Source organism: Chaetura pelagica, unplaced genomic scaffold (assembly GCF_000747805.2).
Source record: "Chaetura pelagica isolate M959 unplaced genomic scaffold, ChaPel_1.0 scaffold39, whole genome shotgun sequence".
Classification (NCBI taxonomy): domain Eukaryota; kingdom Metazoa; phylum Chordata; class Aves; order Apodiformes; family Apodidae; genus Chaetura; species Chaetura pelagica.
In genome coordinates, this window is record NW_009954614.1 from 3,128,300 (window position 1) to 3,136,344 (window position 8,045).

Genomic DNA, 8,045 nt, shown 5'->3' on the forward strand with positions numbered 1-8,045 from the left:
GCTCTTCCTCTTGCTACACTTTCCAGTTTTGAACACTGTCACATGTGCAGTGCACAAACCATATCAATAATAGGACAAGAAATAATGCTGGCACCACCATTTAGAATTCCACTCTTTCATTCATGTTTTTTCAATGAAAGATTTCATAGGTGATAGCATATTACAGGCACTCTAAATCAGCTTTAAGAAAAAGGGAGAAACTCTCAGTTTGCTTAAAAAATAACTTAGGCATTAGTTCATAAATATATATATATATATGTTTTTTATATATATAGTATATATGTATATATATATATGTATTCTACCCCTACTTGAACTAAATATATACTTGAGGTCTAAGCTGATGATTTATTGAAAAGAAATGACCGTCATCTTTACGATGTGGCCATTAACCAGTCACTCAGTCAACAGTGACTGGAACCTTCTTGAACTTTAGCCATATATAGCATCAACTGTAACACAAGTTCACATAACAAAAATGCCCTCTTGTTCCACAAGAACAGATAGTGCTCAAAAGATACATATATATAGAGAGAGACACTTAAGTGTCCTTGCCACTTGTCAATGTCACTGAAAAGCATCACTGTATTTGGTATCAATACTCCAGTGAATTACATCATCATGTTCACAAAAAAATTAGGTAGAGAAATGTAAAACACATGTCCTAGAGATAAAATCCTGAATTCTTACGTTATGAATTGCCTATCAACAGACTGTCTACCCGAATTTCTAGTTTGTTAAAGTGCAACATGCTTGGTACCTCATGTTCTTCTCCCCAGCCCCAAACCAAACAAACCACAAACCACTTAAAATGATCAGGTCTCTAGTTACAGTGATTAACTTCAGCTACTTACATGTTCAAGTGCTGACCAAAGCACTTTTAACATTATAAAGAGGCAGTGAGCATTATTAAATTAGTCGCATGACACTGTACTCCTCAGAATGAAGGATGTAGAAGAATTAGTGGCTACGTAATTGGAGCACGGAAGGAAGATGAAGAGAGGTCCCAGAATAGCAAGTCTATACAGCGCTTCAGGAAATTATTTGTTCTGGTCTGGAAGCAGTCTAGCTGCATTAACATGCGACTGTGCTGTGCCAATAAACCTTTTGAGACTAGACTGCCCTGAGTATAACTGGATAATAAGTGACTCAGCTCAGGTCGGGAATAGACAAGCCTTAAATATTGCATTTCTGAACACTCTGTTCCAGAGCTGAAACAAGCAGCTTAATTCTGTTTCTGCCTGACATTATTTCTAGTAAAGTTTTTCTGTGATCAAATCTGGTTACCCTGCTATGCCTACATCCCAGACAAGATCCATTTATTGCTAAGCTTCCTTAGTGTGAAAAGAGATCAGATACAGTTTCTGACTTTAGGTTTTCTAGAAAAGCTTTTAGGAACACATTCTTTTGGGAAAGGATTCTGCAAGGATTCAAGTTTTTACTTTCTCACTGCATACAAGAGAAAAAATAAATAAATAAAAATAAATAAAAAAGACAATAGCTCTTCTGGGCTCTTGTGTATTTACTTTCAAGCCCCAGCTACATAAGCATCAAAAATCAGAGTTCCAGGTTTGTAGTTTACTTTTTCTAAGCCTCAGTGGAAGTAAAAGAGAATAATTTTCAGATTGCTTTTATCAATTGTACTTAATGTAGCCCTAACATGCAGATACGGTCAAATCACACTATAAGTGCTTCCTTGGTGTCACTCATTACTCCTGATTACAGTGCAATATGCGGTCAAAATTGATAAGCATGTTCATTCTCCTCTTTGTACAGCTCCTGGCTTCTCTTCTAAAACAGAAGGCTCTCTTAACACCTACGCCTGGGTCCAGCATTCAGCCCATCCCAAATTGTCATTGTCCAACCACTGTCAAATAACCTGGCAATCAGTTTTCTCAAAATGTCTTTTGTCAAAATGCTCAATGATCCTTCAGCTGGTCACCAGCCCACTTGGCAAAGCTGTAGTCTTGCTTGGCCAGCCTCTTAAGTATATCCACTCTACTGCCCAAGTGGACCTTTTCAAATGACAGTGAGCTTCTTAGTCTTTTCACTGGCCCTAACCAGTTATTGCTTGTTTTAAAATGTGTAGATGGAAATGGAGATTACCACTGCTAAAAGGTTAACACTTGGAGATCAGGTAAGAAGCAACACAATTGTATGCACACACACACAAAATAACTAGGTAAACCAAGTCACGGTATTTCATAAAACTAATGCAAAAAATCTCTTTTGGTTTTGAGGCTTCGGTTACTCTCAGGATAAAAGTGACAAAAAATCTGGTACTGTTATTCTGTTGAAAGAAACCCAGAACGCTTTGTGTGCCTTAGAATAAAGAAACACATAAAGCTTCTACATAAACACTTGGGATACCATAAAAAAGCAAGTTTTCAATTTCTGACCCTGAACACTCTCAGTAACTATGCCCCACTTGTTCAGCCTATAAATTTTCAAGGTTATTTGGAAAGTGAAGAACAAAAGAAGTGTTTCTCATGAGAAAAAACTCCTTCATAGTAATAAGGAAAGATTTTTTTTTCTTTTAAAACTCCTCCAGCCATTACTACTCATACAACCTAAAAAGTTAAATAGGCAAAGGCATTATATATATAATATTTTTTAAATAAATTGAAGTTTGATTAAAGTCCATAGTACAATATTTTGGGATATAGCCATAACTTCTCTTGCAGTTTTGAAAAATGTTGCTAGATATGAGCTATGGAACCAATTAGAGCACCTGTTCAGTCTGAGGAAAAATGAGCCTCCATAAATAGAGTAGTTGTATCACATAAAAGAAAAATCAGGCATACCCATACAGAATATCAACACAAAAATAAAACTGGATTTTCAAGGAAATACGACATAGCCAAATGAAATACCTGCAAACATATTGTGCAGAGGATTTTATGCTGAGCATTTCAATTATCCAACACAGGTACTCCAGTAACTAGTTTATACATTATACTCTGCACAAAATACAATTGAACTATCTAGAACCAGTATGAAAATGAAATTAAGTTTTTGTCTCAATTCCTTTCCCCCCTTTATGGACCCAGACCTTTAAAATAAGTTTCCTATACAGACTCTCCACTTATACACAACCTCTTTGAATGAAAAAGGAACAGCAGAAAAGAGGAGGAGAAACAAGACTGAATCAAAAAATGGTTCTGTTCTAAAAATACAACAATATGATGGCACTGCAGTGAACCCAAGAAACAAAAATAATAATGGTGGTCAAGACTAATCAGACTAATTTTGTTTCAAATAGATGTTCTTAGTTCAGTTACCAGACAGATCACTTCCCTCAGAGTTATGAAGTGTTATGCTGCACCCTTTACTATCCTCAGTGGTAGCACCCTACCATACTAAAAAGACAGAAGAACTATTGATGTTCTAATATCTTTTATTTTATTTTTTTTTCATTCATAATCCTTTCCTGCTTCTTTTGAGGTACAAGTTCCAGTTCACTAAGGAGGATAATGACATCAGTAGATTGCTCATAAGGGCAATTATAATGAAATCTTTGCATGAGAATTCCAGTGTTTTTTGAAATAATTTAGTATTTTTCAAAAGACAAAATCAAACTAGCTTCATCCCTACACCCCCATAGCAACTGGAAAAAAAAAAAAAAAAAAAAAACAACAAAAAAACGGATCTCCTTTTTTGTTGTGAATTTCTGAAACATAAAGCAAAGTCTCTTCCTTGTCTTTGCCTTGATCAGTGAGAATGAAAAAGGCTTGTACCAAGTTGGAAACAAGTCGAAATGTCCTTTCTGACTTGTTAATGAAATCCTTCTGAAGTACAAAAGGCATTTATTCACCACCTTAATAGTCACACTGCAAATAGATTTTATCTGTCTAGAGACTCATTTATTTGAACAAGAAACTAATCTCTTTTGTGGAGATTTGAATTTTAAAATAAATAAAAGGAATTGTTTACGTGCACATAGCTAATAATAATACCTTTGAAAATGCCATCTATGGATATTGACTACTGAATCATGAAGCATTAGTCTGGCACATTTAAAAGAGTTCACACTATAAAAATATAATGAGTCTATGCTCTAGACCAGCACATAACAAATGAAGACTAAGTTAAAATTAGATTCCAACCACACTCGGGAAAATTAAAGGAAAATTGTAGGAAATATTTTTATAGAACAGGTTTGAAAATGTAAAGAAAAAGCTCCTTCTTGAAGCTTTGCAAATTGCATTTGAAGGGACTCACCTGACATAAGGCTGGCAATGGATGCTACTGGAGCTTTAATTGAATAAGCTTGGACATCTATCTCAACTGTCAATTCTCCTAACACTAAGATTGATAGATGCAAGCTAATCACCAATTAGAGGGAGCTCTTTTAGACACAGGCTATGAGTCAAGAAGCTGGGTGAGCTTGTGTGGAGGCAGATGAAGCAAGTGTGCAGAAGAGAGAAAAAGAGTGAAGGAGAAACACTGGCTCCACAACTGTGCAACCAAACTCTATCTCAAGAAAGTTTTAAGCAAGTACCCAGTATAGTTTTACTTACACAGTCATTAGCATCCCCTTCCTTTTGGAATGCAAAATATTTCAGCATTACACGGTAGACCTGCATTAGCTGTCTACCTTTCTTCCTCCCCCAAATACAAACACATTATCTAGTCCTTGTATCTTTTCCAAATCCTTCTTAACAGACCACTATTTCTAATAAAAATTATTAGGATTCCTTTTGCTCCTCATATGTTTAAACTCTGGACTGCCCTTACTGGCTGCTGGTTAAAGATAATGTTCTCATTTTCTCTCTCAAGTTTCTACCATTCCTAGTTTTGGATATATTGCTTTTACAAGAAACTACCCTTTTCTTCCTAGTTTAGCAAATGATTTTTAATTTTCACTAATACAAGTTCAAAATTATGTCTATCCTCTCCCCTTTCTCTTCTCTAGATTGTAGAACTGCATCTTTGCAAACATTGAATGAGGTTTTTATAATTTACAATTATCAATATTAGTTTTCTGTTTTGACACTGCATTTCCACCATTTTGGGATTCACACATAATGCCACCATACAATACCGTAAGAGTCATTTGAAGTAGTATAATTATTTCCGGGACACAACAGCAGCCCAGTGAATGTATTATTCTCTATTCTCCTCTCTCCAGTATTAAAAATTTGTTCTTCGCAAGGCACATGCTAGTTTCTTTGAATACCACTTTTATAGGTACAACTGCAGAACTAAGCACTTTGATTTGGATTTATATGCTTGCATAGCAAAATTAATAACAAATGTGGTGGCTGTTGGGAGCAAAAATTTGTTGCCGTTCTTGTTTATTTCTCAATTCTAGCCCTTGTGTTGATGGGAAACTGCTGGTGGAGGCAATAGTTGAGGTTATAATGAGAGTTGCCAGGTTTCAAAATAATAACTGCTGCACAAAACCCCCAGCATGCCATAGAAAGAGCTACCTCCTCGTAGTTCAGTGTCTACCACTTTGACCACTGGAGCTATGCCTTTTCCAGTACCAAATGTTGTTTGGGTACTTTTGTACAGCCTAGTTTTGCTGCTCACTGTAGTTCAAAGAAAAAAATATCCTCATTCATTATGCAGTGCTTTATGAGAAAACAGTACTTTTGGTGAGGGGGCAGGGGGAAGTCAAAGAACTTCGGCTTGTATTTTTATATCTCAGTGGACAGGGCAGTTTCCATCTACCGAAAAAACCCAGGAAGTGACCTCCAGATACTTATGTGTCTACCAAATAAGTTCTATCTCTGGCACACAAAATAGTTTGCAGTGAAAGTCGACCGTGCTGCCCTTTACTAGTAATGGACAAGCCAGAGGTACTTGAAGCCTCAAGGGTTAAATAATTTCTATAACAATAATGACCAATCCATTAAATGTACATTAATATTTAATTTCAGCTGTACTTATTTCCAGTCTTAATTGTCAAAGCCACTTTCCTAAGAATATGCAAAGAAATTATCTATTTATCATCATTTATGTAACATCTTCACCACCAGATCTAGGACAAGGAGTTAAATCCACAAGGAATCTATCTGAGTGGCTTCCTCTGCCATTTCATTTTACCATGCGCTAAGAAATAGGACTAAGCACAGTTGTGGCATCATCCTTTCTCCTTCCACATCCTCTGTTTTCACCCGAACTTTCACATCTTTCTCATGATCCATTGAAAATAATCACTTGGCTTTCTCACCAGTCCTTTTTAGTTGATCCAGAAAAAATCTCTGCCCTCAAAATTCAGGCTTTCAAAATATGTTTACATTCAAAGTGCAGGAATTACTTAGGGTTAAAAACTGAAGCATGGATTGTAATTTGCTGTAAACATAACATTCTTTTAATAGCATTATACAAAGTGCCTCTAAGCTTCTCCAGAAACTGTAAAGTCATTCAATTCATCCTGCAGTGTTGGAAACTTCACGTGTTCTGGCTAATTGAGCGACTACTCCATGTGGATCTTTTATCTGGAAGAGCTATGCACCTATGAAAAAGATCAGTGATTGGCACATCACATTTGAAAAATAATAATAAAAGTTTTTTTTTTAATTAGCTTTCTTCTCTTTTGAAGAAAAATGGCATTTTTTCTGGTGGGTTTACTTTGTCAGGACATGCACGGATGAAAGATTTACTTACTGGAAGATTAAAACCAATTTAAAAAGCTGGAAAATTAGCTACTAGTGGAAACAAAACTTCAAAAAAGCAAACTCAAAGCTGTGTGCTACAGCTATTAGTAAAGAAAGGTGCAGAGGACTAAGTGCCAGGTGTGGTGTAGAAACCACAAGAGGCATGTGATGCAAAATGCAAGCCTTAATAACAGTTGTGCCTTTAGGCAAAAAGTCTTAATTTATCACGATACAAAACCATTTTCCAATGTTATATCCTAAAGGCCACACAGCTAGACAGTGTTTTCATGCTCCTTTTTATAACTTGGCAGTGCAGCTCACTTTCAATATTGTAAATAAAGTTATTTGTCTGTCATTGGGAGAATTTCAACATCACCAAAGTCTAATTATTTAAGATACATGAATTATTTTAGTTCAAAATTATGCCTGAATTTTAAAACAAAATACTGCTTCAGATGAGAAAAACAACAAAGCTTTGTATTTTGCAGGAAACATTTCTTGCACACAATGACATTTTATTATCTATGAAGGACTGAATTCTAATAAGTAGGATGAGTATCAAAAAATGGTTTCATTAAGCTAGCTTAGAACTGCAATCAACTTTGGGCTACTGTTGTTGAGGTATAGTGTGTGTCTTAAAAGGAAGGTGAGAAAGATGAGCCTCTGCCACCCTCACCCCCCACACACATACCTACTAAAGCAAACAGCACGTGTAAGATGTTTCAAATGGAACTATTTTGGAGGGGAAAATGGAAAAAAAAAACAAACAACAACCCAGCCCTAGAATATTTTGTGATTATATGAATGTTATGTCTAAGAAATTCTGCTCATACATTAATTCAATAACAGTACAGGGAAGATTTTTCAGGAATACTGAATATTTCAGTTTTCTTTATGTTAATAATATATCTAAGTGGTAAAAGGTACACTATCTTTTTATTTTCAATCTAGGACACAAGTGAAATTAATGCAATAAAGAAATATACAATGTCATGAATTATTCCCTCATTTGTTTTCTAAAGTTCCTCTACATTAAAGCAGGCATGGAAAAAAGATACTCCCAGGTTATCCAAGTAATGCATAACTACAGCGAAAATACTTCTGAGCATTGTTATGAACTAGGCTGCCTTATTTGCCTAAAACTGCCTGCAGCATGTAACTTACATGCAACCAGGCTTCGAGAAAGTACAGCACTGATTGTCATCTTTAAAAATGAAATATCCATATCAGAATGAAAGCAAGAGGAATCAGCTCTTGGCCAAGCCACTACATTTCAACATTTTATGTTTCCAACTTGTAAAAGAATGCATAGAAATTTATGTCTCTATGTACATACTCAGATTTTTCAGGTGTTGCACATTCCTGGTGAAGAGGTTTAAAAAATGAAAGGAAGGTTTCTCAGAAGTTATTAACTAACTTTAGAGAAAAGGTCAAAGGAGC